Here is a 22,880-nt window from a genome sequence, read left to right as displayed (position 1 = left end):
ATTTTCTCTGACTCTGGATAAACAGGGATGTAACCTGGAACTAGTTTAAGTGGCGGAGGGATACGACCACAAGGAGGTGATTCTAGTTTTTTTTAAATCTCAGTTTGTGACACTTTGAGCTGCAGTGTAAAGTTACTGTGACCATGTAGGACAAAACATGCCAGCTCAACTGTTCTGTGCCCATTTAAAGTTGTTACCACACAGAGGTTATGTACAGCAACACAACAACAACAGGTGGGCACATGTAGAGCAAGAGTCAAACAGAATGAGCTGTCTGACTGACGTGTCCACTGTCCCCCTGCTTTCCAAGAAAGACGGACGTGGAAACTGATCCCTCCACTCCATCAACACACACACACACACACACACACACACACACACACACACACACACACACACACACACACACACACACACACACACACACACACACAAACTAGGAGCAGGGGAGTTGGCACAAATGACAGGAGAACTTTTTTATTTTTATTATAAAAGCTATACTTTAAACTAATTTTAACTTTAAATGATCATAATGTTCCACAAAAAACTAGAACCACCTCCTCGTGGTCGTATCCCTCCGCCACTCAGACTAGTTCCAGGTCACATCCCTGTTAATCCAGAGTCAGAGAACATATTAAACATTTGTGTGAAATTTTGTAACTTGAGTAAAGGCTAAAAAGTGTTTTGTGAGGTCATTGTGACCTTTGAACCCTGTGACCCCCCAAAGTCTAATCAGTTCATCCTTGAGTCCAAGTGAACGTTTGTGCCAAATTTGAAGGGATTCCCTTGAAGAGTTCAAAAGTCCAAAATCATGTTTTGTGAGGTCACTGTGACCTTTGAACTTTAACCTTTAGACACCAAATTCTAATCACTTTGTCCTAAGTGACTGAAGAAATTCCCTCAAGGTGTTACAGAGATATTGTGTTCACAAGGCCAAAACCGCATCTTGTGGGGTCACAATGACTATGACCTTTGACATTTGACCCCCAAAAATCGAATCAGGTCATCCTTGAGTCCTGGCGAACATTTGTGTCAAATTTGAAAGGATTCCCCTGAAGAGTTCTGGAGATGCCACGTTCACAATCACATGAATGTGTAAAACACAACATTATTTATTAATGACTTACTATCATTAACACCTGGTAAAAGGAGCCTTGTAGTAACTGATTAATAAATGAAGACGTGTTTCTGTGGCCTGTTGTTTATTTCATGTCAACTGAAACTTTTAAGATGCTGACGATGCTTCATTAATTACAGTAACTTAACGAACAAGTGATGAAGCAGCTGCGACAAACTAATGAGATATGAGGTTGAACAGTTCAGATACATGTGGGCTCACTATTTGGCAAGTAACAGGTCACTGTTGGCCTTTTGATCTAATGTGTTATAACAGCTTATAAATGATTCATAAAGTGCTAACAAGCTAATTAATAAACTAGTTATAAACCTTTTATAAATCCTTTATAAGGGGAGTCTGGTTGTGAAGTGGAAGCACCAAACTCACTGAATCTTACTTTTCTAAAAGGGTCAGGTGTGTCCATTCCACTTCTCCTCCATCTCTATGGAAAACATCAGGTGTGTCTTTCCTCTAACGACATGGGTATCGTCATCTTTGGTAATCGTTCTGATCAGCTCTGATAACACACCTATGACACATCGTTACCTGGGTTTCATGGGGATCTGGTCTGGACTCTGTTGAGTCAGCAGCTGACCTTAGAGTAAAGGTATGATACTGTCCGTAGTATGGACCGTATGTCACCTGTAGGTCACAGGTCAGAGAGTGACAGGGAAACACCTTGTACCTTCTTTATGATTCATCATGTACTCTTTAAATAAACCTGACGCAACATGCTCCCACATGTAAAGTGTGTGTGTGAGAAACAGCATCATTACCATCATGGCATCATACCAGCATGTTTGCACGCCTCGCCCTGCTCCCAGGCGCCGGCCTGTGATTGGCTGAGGTGACGGAGCACTTGACTCCTGTTTGGCTGAAGCAGTTGTTCACGAGGGTTAGCATTCGAGAGCTGCGTGTTCACACACTCACACACACACACACACACACACACACACACGCAGCCTCTGAGCTGGTTTCCTGCAAGCATGGATTTGTTGGTCCTCCCTGTTTGTTCCCTCGGTGGAGGCTGTGATTCACCACAGGAAGCTCTTTGTGCCGACACACACAGTCTGAGGTTAGCGCTGATACCAACAGGCTTCAACATGCACGAGGAAGCACTCACACAGAAAACAGCAGAAAAATGACCCAGTTAGAGAGTGTTGATCCAAACACCGTCTCTAATGTTAGACTTTACTGTTACACTGTGTGAGTTTAACAAATTGTTTAAATTAAGGTGACCAGAAGTCCTCGTTTTTGGTGGCCTGTCCTCGGCTGGAGCCGTCCCTGGAAATGTCCCCGTTTTTAGCTGTGAATTAAAACCAAATGTTTAGCATTGTGCTTGTTTTGGCCAACAGATTGGACTGGTTGCTAGCTATAACAGTTTCAGAAGTGAAGCTAAAACCATCAAAATAGAGTTATCCAATCAGATTTTTACTGTTTATTGTCTGTAGTTAGAGAAAATGTTAGCTGGAATTGGTTAGGAGTTCATAACTGGGCAGTAAACTTTCAAAAACCGCTGCCCCCAGCCGGAACTTGAAAAAATAGTTGTTGCCTGACCATTTCTAATGGACTTCACATGACAATATTTAAAATGCTTTTCAGTCTTTTGATCAGTGGACCCTTACGAACTAGAGGAATATAAATAACTGAGGAACAGATAGACAATAAGACTTCATGACTGCTTCAGAAGTAGGTAGTAGGTCGGCCTTCACCATAGTTTATTACAGTACAACAGTTACCATGGTCAGAATACATGGAACTGGGACTCTCTCCCTTTTTTATTTTAGAGGTAAAAACATTGGATATTTTAATGATACATTGACCCTGGTTGTCCTGGTTTTCATTTCAGATATCTGGTCATCTTAGTTTAAATAGCCTCATTTGTCATGTTGTCAAGTTAGAGTTCTTGTTCTGGACCTGGACCCCAGTCACTGTTTTCATTTATCATCACTAAACTCATCCAGATCATTCAGCAACTCACTGGCATAGAGTAGTTCCCAGCATGCATTGTGGGTCTTCCAGTGAAACAGCAGATGTTGACATATCCTGACTGTCCTAATCAGCTCGAAAAACATAAAAACCCACTTCCCATAATGTGGCTAGTTACTGGCTCTACTCGCTCTGCGACGTATCACAATGAAGAAAAAAAGAAATCTGAAATCACGAAAATAAAGTTGTAATATCATGAGAACCATAAATTACCACTTTATTCTCATAATATTTTTTTTTAATTATTTTTAATAAAAAATGTATTCTTGTAATACTATAATTTTTTCTTGTAATATTTTGACTTTATTCTTGAAATTTCAGATTTTCTTTCCTCGATGTGATCGTCAATGCTCTGTCATACTCTCCACCCCGGCAGGTATCTGTCACTCTGACAAACGCTGTCTGTCGACTCATCTTCACAGTGTTTAATTACAGTGATGATCTCATAAATTCCTAAAATGTGATTCTGAGGGACACGCTGAAGACTGGCACAAATTCAGTCTGTTCTGAAAGCCGAGTCATTCCCACAGCTCCCAGCTGAAAGGCCAGTATCACTACACTTAATTTAATTTGACCTGGCTTGTGTCCTACATCAGATAAAATACTCTGCTGTGCTGTGCTTTACCCTGAGACCACTGAGTCAGCTCCACGAGATGCAGAGATGCAACACACCATTTGTGTCCTGAAAACCAGGATAACAAAGACATCTGGATTATTGTTCAGCTGGATCATTTTAATAACTGTTTGGCTTTTCGTACAAATGTTGTGTAACATGGTTACCTGGTTTTTCACTGTGAATTAAAATCAAACGTCTAGCGTTGTGCTTGTTTTGGCTAACAGACAGGGTTAGTTCTAGCTATAGGAGCCTTAGAAGTGAAGCTAAAACCATCGAAACAGAGTGATCCAATCAGATTTTTCTTTTTTTCTGTTTTTGTTTCTAGGCAGAGAAAATGTTAGCTGGTTCATAACTGGGCAGTAAACTAACAAAAACAAACATACTGAAAGCTCCCCAGCCGGAACTTGAAAAAATAGTTTTTATGTTGGAAGAAGTGAAGAAGAAGTCACCTGACCGTCTTTAATGGACTTCACACGATGATATTTTACCTTTTGTAAAAAATACTTAAGATTATTTGATCTGTGGACCCTTACGAAGTAAAGGAATATAAATAATGGAGGAATAATGGCCAATAGGACTTCAGAGGTAGGGAGTCGTCATCAGTCGGCCATCACCATAGTTTATTAAAGCACAACAGTTCCCATGGTCAGAATACATGAAACCTAGACTGTCCAACTTTTCTAGTTAAGAGTTAAAAACATTGAAAATTTTAATGATACATTGACCCTGGTTGTCCAAGTTTTCATTTCCGATATCTGATCACCTTAACGCAGAGTATATCATGAATTTGTCTTTGAGGGCGTGACAGTCGATACAGGGAAATACAGGGAAATATAGGGAAATACAGGGAGAACAGAGAGACAGAGGTGGCTTTGATAGTGTTGATGGCCTGGAGGCAGGAACAGAAGGGAATGAAGACAAGTAGAGAATTTGGGAAACATGAAAAAGTCAGAGCCACATCATCATGGTTTCTCAGAAGCTTGATAGATTTCCTCACTTTTCTCTCTCTCTTCATCCATTAAGAAAAACAAATTCCCCTCTCCATGACACCATGTCCTGAAAAACCCACAGAGCACTGATTGGCTGCAGTCTGCTGCCATGCGCTCTGTGATTGGCTGAAGGCCCCGTGCATGCGTAGGACATGCAGGCAGAGCATGTCAGCAGCCTCTGGAGGAAGTCTGTTTTTATCCAGCTGTGAGTTCATCAGGGACTTTCTGTCCACTTTCACTTTTCATCTGTTAGTATGATCTCAGATCACAGACTTCTAGAGTGGGTCCAGGTCCAGACCAGGACCTCAGTCTGTGCAGGGACAGACAGTGTTTACACCTGAACGCCACCCTCCGAAAAGCCAGATGGACAGACAGAGAGAGGGAGAGAGAGAGACAGAGAGACAGAGAGAGAGAGAGAGAGAGAGAGAGACAGAGAGAGAGAGAGAGACAGAGAGAGAGAGAGAGAGAGAGAGAGAGAGATACAGAGAGACAGAGAGAGAGACAGACAGACAGAGAGAGAGAGAGAGAGAAGAGAGAGAGAGAGAGAGAGAGAGATACAGAGAGACAGAGAGAGAGAGAGAGAGAGAGAGAGAGACAGAGAGAGAGAGAGAGACAGAGAGAGAGAGAGAGAGAGAGAGAGAGAGATACAGAGAGACAGAGAGAGAGACACAGAGACAGAGAGAGAGAGACAGAGAGAGAGAGAGAGAGAGAAGAGAGAGACAGAGAGAGAGAGAGAGACAGAGAGAGAGAGAGAGAGAGAGAGAGAGATACAGAGAGACAGAGAGAGAGACAGAGACAGAGACAGAGAGACAGAGAGAGAGAGAGAGAGAGAGAGAGAGATACAGAGAGACAGAGAGACAGAGAGAGAGACACAGAGACAGAGACAGAGAGAGAGACAGAGAGAGAGACAGAGAGACAGAGAGAAGGACAGAGACAGACAGACAGACAGACAGAGAGAGACAGAGAGACAGACAGACAGAGAGACAGAGACAGAGACAGAGAGAGACAGAGGGACAGAGAGAGACAGAGAGACGGAGACAGAGAGAGAGAGAGACAGAGAGACAGAGAGAGAGACACAGACAGAGACAGAGAGACAGACAGACAGACAGAGACAGAGAGACAGACAGACAGACAGAGACAGAGAGACAGACAGACTGGAGAAAATGAATCCACTGTGTATGTTGAAAACCTGACAGTGATTGTTGGTGATGAACATCAGCTCTTCTCTCCAAACACCGGAGCATCAACAGACCCAGTGTGATCAGGCCCAGACTCTCAGAACCGTCTCAGATGTTTCTATAATGACGCCCCTTTTTGACCCTGTTTACACTGTGCACATCGTTTGTCCCGAATACTGGAAAGTTTAAGCCCAGTTTTTTAAAATTCTTGTGTAAACAAACCTTCACTGATGTGGAAGAATTGTTTTGGTGCTTGAAATTAGTTTATCAAAGTCTTACGTTCAAAGAAATAGTGCAGTGTGTTAGTAAAATAGTAGATAAGTAATATAATAAATGCCTACAATGAAAAGTGTCTGTCCCTCTACTTTAATCAGATTTTAGAGATAGTCACGTACGATCTCACAGAAATATGAAACAGGTCGACAGATTCTAACCACGTTAAACCATATTTTCTACGCTGTTTTATCACAAAGATATTAATAAAAGCATCCATCGAGCTCAGAGGGTTAAGTTTGGGAGGTCTGGATTTTGGGGGGGGGGGGGGGGGGCACAGGGTCCAGAATAGCTGAGCAGGAAAATGAATGTATGTGGGTTTGACAGAAGCTGAGCAGCAGAAAACAGAAGCTGACACCAGGTCAGTGTCAACGGCTGCGGCCTTGTTTACACAATGCTGTCGTGAACATTTCCACTCAGGGAAGTCGTGTTTGAAACGTCTCAGTCGTATCAGCAGCTCGTCGTTTGACTTCCCTGTTGTTTTTCACTCAGCTCTCTGAGCGGTGGACTTCCTCCGGCCGCGCTCTGTCTCGTCCTTGAGGCGGACCTGTGGGTAAACAGTCAAATACCTTCCCGTTCCACACGTTCAACGGTGTTCCACTGAGGACACGCCCCTCCCGCTGTCACATCTTGTACCGTGGTAACATGGCTGTCCTCAGACATGCTGATTACAGCCGGGCCTCAAAGGTCACATGACTGCCTTTGTGTTATGTAATGTGTTTTCCTGCTGAGGAGGTGCAGCTGTTTGTGTCTCTGCATGTCTGCTCAGAGTTCGAGCATCTTGTTTCAGTGGAAACATGAGGAGAAAAATAGAAACAATGGAAACAAGCTTAAAGCTGAGAGTCACTGTGCACCGACGGTTTCCTCTGAACAATAAAGTTTTATTAAACAGTTAATGATTCGTTAGTCTGACTCTGAATCAGATGACATCCTGTGTGTGTGTTCATTAAAGATCTCCATAGAGGAAGTGTTCCAGGCCGCGAGCTGATTGGACGCTTTCGAAGTCTGGTCACATGACACAGCGACACACTTCTGTCCCATACACAAACACTGTAAGAGAAACGACATGTCATACATGAGTCTGTAATTCATTATCACAGTGTTTGGGGAACTTAAAACTTTTTTTAGTAGCACAGCTAATTTCAAAATTCACCAAACATCCTCCCCAGAGGATTTTATGTTTATTCTCTCAGGCCAGAAATAAAATCTAGAAGAAATATACTCTGCCTCTGACTCTTTATTCACAATGTTTATGGTGTGTATGATCTGTATTAATTTGAGATAGCTTTCAGCAAGCTGTCTGCTTGATTCATCGGAGGCGCGGGAAAGTAAATAAGAAAAAGGCTGAGTCTGTGTTCTCCTGTGTTTCCTGTCCTAGTTGTCTTGTCTTTCCCTCTGGGTGGGTTATTATAGTCCCTGTTCCTGCTCCTAGTCTGCTGGATTGCTGCACTCCCTGCTGCTTGGCGGGAGTGGGCCATCTTGGACCTGTGGGAAGAACCTATTGGTCAGTGTTGAGGCCTCCCTCAGGCCCGGATGGCAGACCCAGCCAGTTGTTCACTAGTGGGTCCCAGTGCCGGCTGCAGGTCCTCTGGATCTGGATGGTGGAGCCTGGACAGGTGGAGTTGGAGAGGTTAGCGGTAGCTGAGTCTTCTGATGCATGAGGTAAAGTTCAGTTTAGGTGGAAGAAAGTCTCTGTTTCCACTTGAAGTAGCGGTGGTGGGTTGGCCTGCTGAGGCAAGGCCTCAAACTGACTTGGTGAAATTAACTTTATTTGAGACAAATTGAGTAAAGAAGTCTCTCAAATGTAGGGTGGGGGTCTGCAGATACACGGTTATTCAGCCTGTTTCCCTTATGTTTTGCATTAGTGACAGGTGGAGATGCAGTTTTCCCTGGAATCTACTGTGGGCTGAAGTCTGTTGATATTTTTATAATTAACTGATCTGTGAGCTCCGGGTTAAAACACTTATTATTCCAAACAGGTTTTCATTGAAAACTTCTCGTTGTATAGCTATAACAACAGAGGAAACAGATACGTCCTGTAATAAGATATTTATGAATTGAATCTAATGGATTCATTAATTATTAATCAGTTTGTAGCACAAAAAAAGCATCATTAAGGACTTGAATTAAAATCTCCTCCTGCTGTAGGTGTGATTTCTACAGATGCTGCTGGAGTCAGTTCAGCCCTGAGTCCTGGGAGGAAACCTCCCGGGTTGTCCTGCACCAGATCTGAGTCAGTGTCGGTGGATCCTGGTTTCAGTGGAGGATCCAGTGATGTCATGTTCCTCCACACCTTCAGAAGCTGTGAGTCAAACCCAGATAGAAACTGTTTTCACAGCCATTCCCTCTTTCATCTGGTCCCTGGAACAAAAATCTCTGTTTGTCTAATCCTGCCACCTGGTGGTTTGTGTAGGAAGTGACGTTCTTTTAGCTGTTCTTACCAAGCTCAATGAAAAAGCTGTTTAAAGGAGAGGGTCTCTGAGAATGTGCAGCAGAGATAGAGATGTCCTCTCCTACAAACAATCAAGCAAACACTGAATCCTACATTTCCCATACAATACAACCATCTTCCATCAGTACATTATTCTTTCAAACCCACAGCTTCAGTTTGTAAATCAGGTTTTTTCTTGAATTCGTTTCAAAGAGTTTCAAGATGTCAACTGATGTTATTTAACAATGTTAGCTATCGTTGACTAGCAAGCTAACACTGACTTCTGTCTTCTAAAGACAAGCAGTCAGTTTGCTACCAGGAGTAAACATAAAATGGTGGATATATCAAAGTATGAGTTTACTGAGCTTACTATATGAAGATTTATTTATAGGGCAGCACGGTGGAACAGTGGTTAGAACTGTCGCCTCACAGTGAGAAGGCCTGGGGCATTTCCATGTAGAGTTTGCATGTTCTCCCTGTGCCTGCGAGTGTTCTCTGACGTACTCTGGCTTTCTCCCCTAATCCAAAGACATGCACATTTGGTTAATTGCCAGCTAACTGACATTTTTCTGACTTACTATACTATAACGTTTTTATGTGTTATTACAATATCTAACTTTCTTTTCTTATAATACCATGTTGTTTTTATGTCATGTTATACTTTGACATTTTTATGCCTTACTATTTTATGACCTTCTTAATTCTTATTATACTATTTCGTTTAATGATTTACTATACCATGACTTTTTATTGCCTTACTACACTATATAGTTTTTATGCCTTACTATACCGTCATTTTTATGTCCTTTTATACTGTCGTTTCAATGTTGAATTATACTGACATTATTTTGCCTTACTATACTACGACTTTTTAACGCCTTACTATACTATGACGTTTATTGACAATTTCATGCCTTATTATACTATGACGTTTTTTAACTTTTTTTTTTACATGTTACTATACTATGACTTTTTTATGCCTTATTATACTATGACATTTTTTAAACTTTTTTTTATGCCTTACTATACTATGACTTTTTTCTGACTTAATATACTGTGACGTTTTTTAAACTTTTTTTTTATGTCTTATGATACTATGAGTTTTTTATGCCTTACTATACTGAGACTTTTTTCTAACTTACTATACTATGAATTTTTTATGCCTTATTATATTATGACGTTTTTTTAACTTTTTTTTATGTCTTATTATACTATGACGTTATTTGTACTTCTTTTTTATGTCTTACTATACTATGACGTTTTTATGCCTTATTATACTATGACGTTTTTTTAACTTTTTTTTATTTTACGATACTATGATGTTTTTATGTCTTACTATATTATGACTTTTTTATGCCTTACTATACTGTGATGTTTTTTTTACTTTTCTTTTATGCCTTATTATACTATAACGTTTTTTTTTACTTTTTGTTATGTCTTACTATACTATGATGTTTATTGAAGATTTCATGCCTTACTATACTATGACGTTTTTATGCCTTATTATACTATGACTTTTTTTTACTTTTTTTTATGCCTTACTATACTAAGACTTTTTTCTAACTTACTATTCTATGACGTTTTTGTGCCTTACTATACTATGACTTTTTTATGTCTTACTATACTAAGACTTTTTTCTAACTTACTATTCTATGACGTTTTTGTGCCTTACTATACTATGACTTTTTTATGTCTTACTATAGTATGAATTTTTTATGCTTTACTATACTATGATGTTTTTATGCCTTACTATACTATGACTTTTTTATGCCTTATTATACTATGCTGTTTTTTTTACTTTTCTTTTATGTCTTACAATACTGACTTTTTTCTGACTTACTATACTATGACTTTTTTTTACTTTTTTTTATGCCTTACTATACTGACTTTTTTCTGAATCACTATACTATGACGTTTTTATGCCTTATTATATTATGACGTTTTTTAAATTTTTTTTTTATGCCTTATTATACTATGACGTTTTTTTACTTTTTTTAATGTCTTATTATACTATGACTTTTTTCTGACTTACTATACTATGAAGTTTTTAAAAAAAAAATGTTATGTTTTACTATAGTATGACTTTTTTATGCCTTATTATACTATGACGTTTTTTTACTTTTTTTTTAATGCCTTATTATACTATGACGTTTTTTTTACTTTTTTTAATGCCTTACTATATTGACTTTTTTCTGACTTACTATACTGTCACGTTTTTTATGCCTTATTATACTATGACGTTTTTTTAAACTTTTTTTTATGTCTTACTATACTATGAAGTTTTTTTTTACTTTTTTTATGTCTTACTATACTATGACTTTTTTCTGACTTACTATACTTTGACGTTTTAAAAAAAATTTTTTTTTGTGTCTTACTATACTATGACTTTTTTATGCCTTACTATACTATGACGTTTTTTTTAAACTTTTTTTATGCCTTATTATACTATGACGTTTTCTTAACTTTTTTTATGCCTTATTATACTATGACGTTTTTTTTTACTTTTTTTATGTCTTACTATACTATGACTTTTTTCTGACTTACTATACTTTGACGTTTTAAAAAAATTTTTTTTGTGTCTTACTATACTATGACTTTTTTATGCCTTACTATACTATGACATTTTTTTTTTACTTTTTTTATGCCTTATTATACTATGACGTTTTTTTAACTTTTTTTATGCCTTATTATACTATGACGTTTTTTTGTTCTATTATACTATGACTTTTTTCTGACTTACTATACTATGACGTTTTTGAAAAAAATTTTTTTACGTCTTACTATACCATGACTTTTTTCTGACTTACTATACTATGACGTTTTTAAAAAAATTTTTTTTATGTCTTACTATAGTATGACTTTTTTTATGCCTTATTATACTATGACGTTTTTTAACGTTTTTTTATGTCTTACTATACCATGACGTTTTTTTTACTTTTTTTATGCCTTATTATACTATGACGTTTTTTTACTTTTTTTATGTCTCACTATAGTATGACTTTTTTCTGACTCACTATACTATGACGTTTTTAAAAACAAAAAATTTGTCTTACTATACTATGACTTTTTTCTGACTTACTATACTATGACGTTTTTAAAAAAAAAAATTTTGTGTCTTACTATAGCATGACTTTTTTTATGCCTTATACTATGACGTTTTTTAACTTTTTTTTTGTCTTACTATACTATGACGTTTTTTTACTTTTTTTATACCTTATTATACTGACGTTTTTTTACTTTTTTTTATGTCTTACTATACTATGACTTTTTTATGCCTTACTATACTATGACGTTTTAAAAAAAATTTTTTTTATGTCTTACTATACTATGACTTTTTTCTGACTTACTATACCATGACTTTTTTAAAAACAAAAAATTTATGTCTTACTATACTATGATGTTTTTAAAAAAAAAATTTTTTATGTCTTACCATACTATGACTTTTTTCTGACTTACTATACTATGACGTTTTTAAAAAAAAAAATTTTTTTATGTCTTACTATACTATGACTTTTTTCTGACTTACTATACTATGACGTTTTTTGAAAAAAAAATTTTATGTCTTACTATAGTATGACTTTTTTTATGCCTTATTATACTATGACGTTTTTTTACTTTTTTTATGTCTTACTATACTATGACTTATTTCTGACTCACTATATTATGACGTTTTTAAAAACAAAAAATTTATGTCTTACTATACTATGACGTTTTTAAATAAAAATTTTTTTATGTCTTACTATACTATGACTTTTTTCTGACTTACTATACTATGATGTTTTTTAAAAAAAAATTTTTTATGTCTTACCATACTATGACTTTTTTCTGACTTACTATACTATGACGTTTTTAAAAAAAAAAATTTTATGTCTTACTATAGCATGACTTTTTTTATGCCTTATACTATGACGTTTTTTAACTTTTTTTTTTGTCTTACTATACTATGACGTTTTTTTACTTTTTTTATGCCTTATTATACTATGACGTTTTTTTACTTTTTTTATGTCTTACTATACTATGACTTTTTTATGCCTTACTATACTATGACGTTTTAAAAAAAAAGTTTTTTATGTCTTACTATACTATGACTTTTTTCTGACTTACTATACCATGACTTTTTTAAAAACAAAAAATTTATGTCTTACTATACTATGACGTTTTTAAAAAAATTTTTTTTTCTGACTTACTATACAATGACTTTTTTCTGACTTACTATACCATGACTTTTAAAAAAAAAAAAAATTTTATGTCTTACCATAGTATGACTTTTTTCTGACTTACTATACTATGACATTTTTAAAAAAAAAATTTTTTTATGTCTTACTATAGTATGACTTTTTTTATGCCTTATTATACCATGACGTTTTTTTAACTTTTTTTTATGTCTTACTATATTATGACTTTTTTCTGACTTACTATACTATGACGTTTTTTAAAAAAAATTTTTTATGTCTTACTATAGCATGACTTTTTTTATGCCTTATACTATGACGTTTTTTGACTTTTTTTTTTGTCTTTGTCTTTTGGTTTTTAAAAACAAAGAATTTATGTCTTACTATACTATGACGTTTTTAAAAAATTTTTTTTTATGTCTTACTATACTATGACTTTTTTGACTTACTATACTATGATGTTTTTTAAAAAAAAATTTTTATGTCTTACTATAGTATGACTTTTTTCTGACTTACTATACTATTAGGTTTTTAAAAACAAAGAATTTGTCTTACTATACTATGACATTTTTAAAAAAAAATTTTTTTATGTCTTACTATACTATGACTTTTTTCTGACTTACTATACTATGACACTTCTAAAAAAAAAATTTTTTTTATGTCTTACTATAGTATGACTTTTTTTATGCCTTATTATACTATGACGTTTTTTAACTTTTTTTATGTCTTACTATACTATGACTTTTTTCTGACTTACTATACTATGACGTTTTTTAAAAAAATTTTTTTATGTCTTACTATAGCATGACTTTTTTTATGCCTTATACTATGACGTTTTTTGACTTTTTTTTTTGTCTTACTATACTATGACGTTTTTTTACTTTTTTTATGCCTTATTATACTATGACGTTTTTTTACTTTTTTTATGTCTTACTATAATATGACTTTTTTATGCCTTACTATACTATGACGTTTTAAAAAAAATTTTTTTTATGTCTTACTATACTATGACTTTTTTCTGACTTACTATACTATGACTTTTTTCTGACTTACTATACCATGACTTTTTTAAAAACAAAAAATTTATGTCTTACTATACTATGACGTTTTTAAAAAAAAATTTTTTTCTGACTTACTATACAATGACTTTTTTCTGACTTACTATACCATGACTTTTTAAAAAAAAAAAAAATTTATGTCTTACTATAGTATGACTTTTTTCTGACTTACTATACTATGACATTTTAAAAAAAAAATTTTTTTTGTCTTACTATAGTATGACTTTTTTTATGCCTTATTATACCATGACGTTTTTTTAACTTTTTTTTATGTCTTACTATACTATGACTTTTTTCTGACTTACTATACTATGACGTTTTTTAAAAAAATTTTTTTATGTCTTACTATACTATGACTTTTTTCTGACTTACTATACTATGAGGTTTTTAAAAACAAAGAATTTATGTCTTACTATACTATGACGTTTTTATGACTTACTATACTATGACATTTAAAAAAAAAAATTTTTTTTGTGTCTTACTATACTATGACTTTTTTCTGACTTACTATGCTATGACTTTTTTCTGACTTACTATACCATGACTTTTTAAAAAAAAAAAAAAATTTATGTCTTACTATAGTATGACTTTTTTCTGACTTACTATACTATGATGTTTTTTAAAAAAACATTTTTTTTTATGCCTTATTATACTATGACGTTTTTTAACTTTTTTTTATGTCTTACTATAGTATGACTTTTTTCTGACTTACTATACTATGACTTTTTTCTGACTTACTATACTTTGACGTTTTTAAAAAAAAAAAATTTATGTCTTACTATAGTATGACTTTTTTCTGACTTACTATACTATGATGTTTTTAAAAAAAAAATTTTTTTTTATGCCTTACTATAGTATGACTTTTTTTACGCCTTATTATACTATGACGTTTTTTAACTTTTTTTTATGTCTTACTATACTATGACTTTTTTCTGACTTACTATACTATGACGTTTTTAAAAAAAAAAAATTTATGTCTTACTATACTATGATTTTTTCTGACTTACTATACTATGATGTTTTTTAAAAAAAATTTTTTTTTATGCCTTATTATACTATGACGTTTTTTAACTTTTTTTTATGTCTTACTATACTATGACTTTTTTCTTACTTACTATACTATGAGGTTTTTAAAAACAAAGAATTTGTCTTACTATACTATGACGTTTTTAAAAAAAAATTTTTTCTTACTTACTATACTATGACTTTTTTCTGATTTACTATACTATGACGTTTTTAAAAAAAAAATTTTTTTTATGTCTTACTATAGTATGACTTTTTTTATGCCTTATTATACCATGACGTTTTTTAACTTTTTTTTATGTCTTACTATACTATGACTTTTTTCTGACTTACTATACTATAACACTTCTAAAAAAAAAATTTTTTTTATGTCTTACTATAGTATGACTTTTTTTATGCCTTAAAAATGACGTTTTTTAACTTTTTTTATGTCTTACTATACTATGACTTTTTTATGCCTAACTATACTATGACGTTTTTTTTAAACTTTTTTTATGCCTTATTATACTATGACGTTTTTCTAACTTTTTTTATGCCTTATTATACTATGACGTTTTTTTTTACTTTTTTTATGTCTTACTATACTATGACTTTTTTCTGACTTACTATACTTTGACGTTTAAAAAAAAATGTTTTTTTGTGTCTTACTATACTATGACCTTTTTATGCCTTACTATACTATGACATTTTTTTTTAACTTTTTTTATGCCTTATTATACTATGACGTTTTTTTAACTTTTTTATGCCTTATTATACTATGACGTTTTTTTGTCCCATTATACTATGACTTTTTTCTGACTTACTATAGTATCCCGTTTTTAAAAAAAATTTTTTTACGTCTTACTATACCATGACTTTTTTCTGACTTACTATACTATGACGTTTTTAAAAAAATTTTTTTATGTCTTACTATAGTATGATTTTTTTTATGCCTTATTATACTATGACGTTTTTTAACGTTTTTTTATGTCTTACTATACTATGACTTTTTTTTACTTTTTTTATGCCTTATTATACTATGACGTTTTTTTACTTTTTTTATGTCTTACTATACTATGACTTATTTCTGACTCACTATATTATGACGTTTTTAAAAACAAATTTATGTCTTACTATACTATGACGTTTTTAAATAAAAATTTTTTTATGTCTTACTATACTATGACTTTTTTCTGACTTACTATACTATGACACTTCTAAAAAAAAAATTTTTTTTATGTCTTACTATAGTATGACTTTTTTTATGCCTTATTATACTATGACGTTTTTTAACTTTTTTTATGTCTTACTATAGTATGACTTTTTTATGCCTTACTATACTATGACGTTTTTTTTAAACTTTTTTTATGCCTTATTATACTATGACGTTTTTTTAACTTTTTTTATGCCTTATTATACTATGACGTTTTTTTTTTACTTTTTTTATGTCTTACTATACTATGACTTTTTTCTGACTTACTATACTTTGACGTTTTTAAAAAAAAAATTTTTTTTGTGTCTTACTATACTATGACTTTTTTATGCCTTACTATACTATGACATTTTTTTAAACTTTTTTCATGCCTTATTATACTATGACGTTTTTTTAACTTTTTTTATGCCTTATTATACTATGACGTTTTTTTGTCCTATTATACTATGACTTTTTTCTGACTTACTATACTATGACGTTTTTAAAAAAAAAATTTTTTACGTCTTACTATACCCTGACTTTTTTCTGACTTACTATACTATGACGTTTTTAAAAACAAAAAATTTGTCTTACTATACTATGACTTTTTTTGACTTACTATACTATGACGTTTTTAAAAAAAAAATTTATGTCTTACTATAGCATGACTTTTTTATGCCTTATACTATGACGTTTTTTAACTTTTTTTTTTGTCTTACTATACTATGACGTTTTTTTACTTTTTTTATACCTTATTATACTGACGTTTTTTTACTTTTTTTTTTTCTTACTATACTATGACTTTTTTATGCCTTACTATACTATGACGTTTTAAAAAAAAATTTTTTTATGTTTTACTATACTATGACTATTTTCTGACTTACTATACCATGACTTTTTTAAAAACAAAAAATTTATGTCTTACTATACTATGATGTTTTTAAAAAAATTTTTTTTTATGTCTTACTATACTATGACTTTTTTCTGACTTACTATACTATGATGTTTTTTAAAAAAAAATTTTTCATGTCTTACCGTACTATGACTTTTTTCTGACTTACTATATTATGACGTTTTTAAAAAAAAATTTTTTATGTCTTACTATAGCATGACTTTTTTTATGCCTTATACTATGACGTTTTTTAACTTTTTTTTTTGTCTTACTATACTATGACGTTTTTTTACTTTTTTTATGCCTTATTATACTATGACGTTTTTTTACTTTTTTTATGTCTTACTATACTATGACTTTTTTATGCCTTACTATACTATGACGTTTTAAAAAAAAAATTTTTTATGTCTTACTATACTATGACTTTTTTCTGACTTACTATACTATGACTTTTTTCTGACTTACTATACCATGACTTTTTTAAAAACAAAAAATTTATGTCTTACTATACTATGACGTTTTTTTTAAACTTTTTTTATGTCTTACTATACTATGACTTTTTTCTGACTTACTATACTTTGACGTTTTTAAAAAAAAATTTTTTTGTGTCTTACTATAGTATGACTTTTTTATGCCTTACTATACTATGACGTTTTTTTTAAACTTTTTTTATGCCTTATTATACTATGACGTTTTTTTAACTTTTTTTATGCCTTATTATACTATGACGTTTTTTTTTTACTTTTTTTATGTCTTACTATACTATGACTTTTTTCTGACTTACTATACTTTGACGTTTTTAAAAAAAATTTTTTTTGTGTCTTACTATACTATGACTTTTTTATGCCTTACTATACTATGACATTTTTTTAAACTTTTTTCATGCCTTATTATACTATGACGTTTTTTTAACTTTTTTTATGCCTTATTATACTATGACGTTTTTTTGTCCTATTATACTATGACTTTTTTCTGACTTACTATACTATGACGTTTTTAAAAAAAAATTTTTTACGTCTTACTATACCCTGACTTTTTTCTGACTTACTATACTATGACGTTTTTAAAAACAAAAAATTTGTCTTACTATACTATGACTTTTTTCTGACTTACTATACTATGACGTTTTTAAAAAAAAAAATTTTATGTCTTACTATAGCATGACTTTTTTTATGCCTTATACTATGACGTTTTTTAACTTTGTTTTTGTCTTACTATACTATGACGTTTTTTTACTTTTTTTATACCTTATTATACTGACGTTTTTTTACTTTTTTTTTTTCTTACTATACTATGACTTTTTTATGCCTTACTATACTATGACGTTTTAAAAAAAAATTTTTTTATGTTTTACTATACTATGACTATTTTCTGACTTACTATACCATGACTTTTTTAAAAACAAAAAATTTTATGTCTTACTATACTATGATGTTTTTAAAAAAATTTTTTTTTATGTCTTACTATACTATGACTTTTTTCTGACTTACTATACTATGATGTTTTTTAAAAAAAAATTTTTCATGTCTTACCGTACTATGACTTTTTTCTGACTTACTATATTATGACGTTTTTAAAAAAAAATTTTTATGTCTTACTATAGCATGACTTTTTTTATGCCTTATACTATGACGTTTTTTAACTTTTTTTTTTGTCTTACTATACTATGACGTTTTTTTACTTTTTTTATGCCTTATTATACTATGACGTTTTTTTACTTTTTTTATGTCTTACTATACTATGACTTTTTTATGCCTTACTATACTATGACGTTTTAAAAAAAAAAAATTTTTTATGTCTTACTATACTATGACTTTTTTCTGACTTACTATACTATGACTTTTTTCTGACTTACTATACCATGACTTTTTTAAAAACAAAAAATTTATGTCTTACTATACTATGACGTTTTTTTTAAACTTTTTTTATGTCTTACTATACTATGACTTTTTTCTGACTTACTATACTTTGACGTTTTTAAAAAAAAATTTTTTTGTGTCTTACTATAGTATGACTTTTTTATGCCTTACTATACTATGACGTTTTTTTTAAACTTTTTTTATGCCTTATTATACTATGACGTTTTTTTAACTTTTTTTATGCCTTATTATACTATGACGTTTTTTTTTACTTTTATGTCTTACTATACTATGATTTTTTCTGACTTACTATACTATGACATTTTTTTTAACTTTTTTCATGCCTTATTATACTATGACGTTTTTTTAACTTTTTTTTATGCCTTATTATACTATGACGTTTTTTTGTCCTATTATACTATGACTTTTTTCTGACTTACTATACTATGACGTTTTTAAAAAAAAATTTTTTATGTCTTACTATAGTATGATTTTTTTTATGCCTTATTATACTATGACGTTTTTTTACGTTTTATTATGTCTTACTATACCTTGACGTTTTTTTACTTTTTTTATGTCTCACTATACTATGACTTTTTTCTGACTCACTATACTATGACTTTTTTCTGACTCACTATACTATGACGTTTTTAAAAACAAAAAATTTGTCTTACTATACTATGACTTTTTTCTGACTTACTATACTATGACGTTTTTAAAAAAAAAAATTTTATGTCTTACTATAGCATGACTTTTTTTATGCCTTATACTATGACGTTTTTTAACTTTTTTTTTGTCTTACTATACTATGACGTTTTTTTACTTTTTTTATACCTTATTATACTGACGTTTTTTTACTTTTTTTTATGTCTTACTATACTATGACTTTTTTATGCCTTACTATACTATGACGTTTTAAAAAAAATTTTTTTTATGTCTTACTATACTATGACTATTTTCTGACTTACTATACCATGACTTTTTTAAAAACAAAAAATTTATGTCTTACTATACTATGATGTTTTTAAAAAAAATTTTTTTTATGTCTTACTATACTATGACTTTTTTCTGACTTACTATACTATGATGTTTTTTAAAAAAAAAATTTTTATGTCTTACCATACTATGACTTTTTTCTGACTTACTATACTATGACGTTTTTAAAAAAAAATTTTTTATGTCTTACCATACTATGACTTTTTTATGCCTTATTATACTATGACGTTTTTTTACTTTTTTTATGTCTTACTATACTATGACTTTTTTATGCCTTACTATACTATGACGTTTTAAAAAAAAATTTTTTTATGTCTTACTATACTATGACTTTTTTCTGACTTACTATACTATGACTTTTTTCTGACTTACTATACCATGACTTTTTTAAAAACAAAAAATTTATGTCTTACTATACTATGACGTTTTTAAAAAAAAAATTTTTTCTGACTTACTATACAATGACTTTTTTCTGACTTACTATACCATGACTTTTTAAAAAAAAAAAAAATTTTATGTTTTACTATAGTATGACTTTTTCTGACTTACTATACTATGACATTTTAAAAAAAAAATTTTTTTTTATGTCTTACTATAGTATGACTTTTTTTATGCCTTACTATACTATGACGTTTTTTTAAAAAAATTTGTCTACTATACTATGACTTTTTTCTGACTTACTATACTATGAGGTTTTTAAAAACAAAGAATTAATGTCTTACTATACTATGACGTTTTTAAAAAAAAAATTTTTTATGTCTTACTATACTATGACTTTTTTGACTTACTATACTATGACGTTTTTCTGACGTACTATACTATGACTTTTTTCTGACTTACTATACTATGACGTTTTTTAAAAAAAAAATTTTATGTCTTACTATACTATGACTTTTTTCTGACTTACTATACTATGATGTTTTTTTAAAAAAAAATTTTTTTTATGCCTTATTATACTATGACGTTTTTTATGCCTTATTATACCATGACGTTTTTTAACTTTTTTTTATGTCTTACTATACTATGACTTTTTTCTGACTTACTATACTATGACGTTTTTAAAAAAAAATTTTTATGTCTTACTATACTATGACTTTTTTCTGACTTACTATACTATGATGTTTTTTAAAAAAAAATTTTTTTTTATGCCTTATTATACTATGACGTTTTTTATGCCTTATTATACCATGACGTTTTTTAACTTTTTTTTATGTCTTACTATACTATGACTTTTTTCTGACTTACTATACTATGACGTTTTTTAAAAAAAAATTTTTATGTCTTACTATACTATGACTTTTTTCTGACTTACTATACTATGAGGTTTTTAAAAACAAAGAATTTATGTCTTACATAAATGCTCTTACATATATGACGTTTTTAAAAAAAATTTTTTTTTTATGTCTTACTATAGTATGACTTTTTTTATGCCTTATCATACCATGACGTTTTTTAACTTTTTTTTATGTCTTACTATACTATGACTTTTTTCTGACTTACTATACTATGAGGTTTTTAAAATCAAAGAATTTATGTCTTACTATACTATGACGTTTTTAAAAAAAAATGTTTTAATGTCTTACTATACTATGACTTTTTTGACTTACTATACTATGACGTTTTTAAAAAAAAAATTTTTTTGTGTCTTACTATACTATGACTTTTTTCTGACTTACTATACTATGACGTCTTTTAAAAAAAATGTTTTATGTCTTACTATAGTATGACTTTTTTTATGCCTTATTATACTATGACGTTTTTTTACTTTTTTTATGTCTTACTATACTATGACTTTTTTCTGACTTACTATACTATGACGTTTTTTAAAAAAAAATTTTTATGTCTTACTATACTATGACTTTTTTCTGACTTACTATACTATGAGGTTTTTAAAAACAAAGAATTTATGTCTTACTATACTATGACGTTTTTAAAAAAAAATGTTTTAATGTCTTACTATACTATGACTTTTTTGACTTACTATACTATGACGTTTTTAAAAAAAAAATTTTTTTGTGTCTTACTATACTATGACTTTTTTCTGACTTACTATACTATGACGTCTTTTAAAAAATTTTTTTTATGTCTTACTATAGTATGACTTTTTTTATGCCTTATTATACTATGACGTTTTTTTACTGTTTTTATGTCTTACTATACTATGACTTTTTTATACCTTACTATACTATGACTTTTTTCTGACTTACTATACTATGAGGTTTTTAAAAAAAAAAAATTTTTATGTCTTACTATACTATGACTTTTTTCTGACTTACTATACTATGACGTTTTTTAACTTTTTTTTATGTCTTACTATACTATGACTTTTTTCTGACTTACTATACAATGACTTTTTTAAAAACAAAGAATTTATGTCTTACTATACTATGACGTTTTTAAAAAAAAAATTTTTATGTCTTACTATACTATGACTTTTTTTATGCCTTATTATACTATGACGTTTTTTTACTTTTTTTATGTCTTACTATACTATGACTTTTTTATGCCTTACTATACTATGACGTTTTAAAAAAAATTTTTTTTATGCCTTATTATACTATGACGTTTTTTTACTTTTTTTGTCTTACTATACTATGACTTTTTTCTGACTTACTATACTATGACTTTTTTCTGACTTACTATACCATGACTTTTTAAAAAAAAAAAAATGTTATGTCTTACTATACTATGACTTTTTTATGACTTACTATACTATGACTTTTTTCTGACTTACTATACCATGACTTTTTTAAAAACAAAAAATGTATATCTTACTATACTATGACGTTTTAAAAAAAAATTTTTTTTATGTCTTACTATACTATGACTTTTTTATGCCTTACTATACTATGACGTTTTAAAAAAAAATTTTTTTTATGCCTTATTATACTATGACGTTTTTTTACTTTTTTCATGCCTTATTATACTATGATGTTTTTTTACTTTTTTTATGTCTTAATATACCATGACTTTTTTCTGACTTACTATACTATGACTTTTTTAAAAAAAAAAATTTTTTTGTCTTACTATACTATGACATTTTTTTGACTTACTATACTATGACGTTTTTTTTTACTTTTTTTATGCCTTACTACACTATCACTTTTTTATGCCTT

The sequence above is a fragment of the Seriola aureovittata genome, chromosome 16, assembly GCF_021018895.1.
Source record: "Seriola aureovittata isolate HTS-2021-v1 ecotype China chromosome 16, ASM2101889v1, whole genome shotgun sequence".
Classification (NCBI taxonomy): Eukaryota; Metazoa; Chordata; class Actinopteri; order Carangiformes; family Carangidae; genus Seriola; species Seriola aureovittata.
This window is presented reverse-complemented; position numbering follows the sequence as displayed.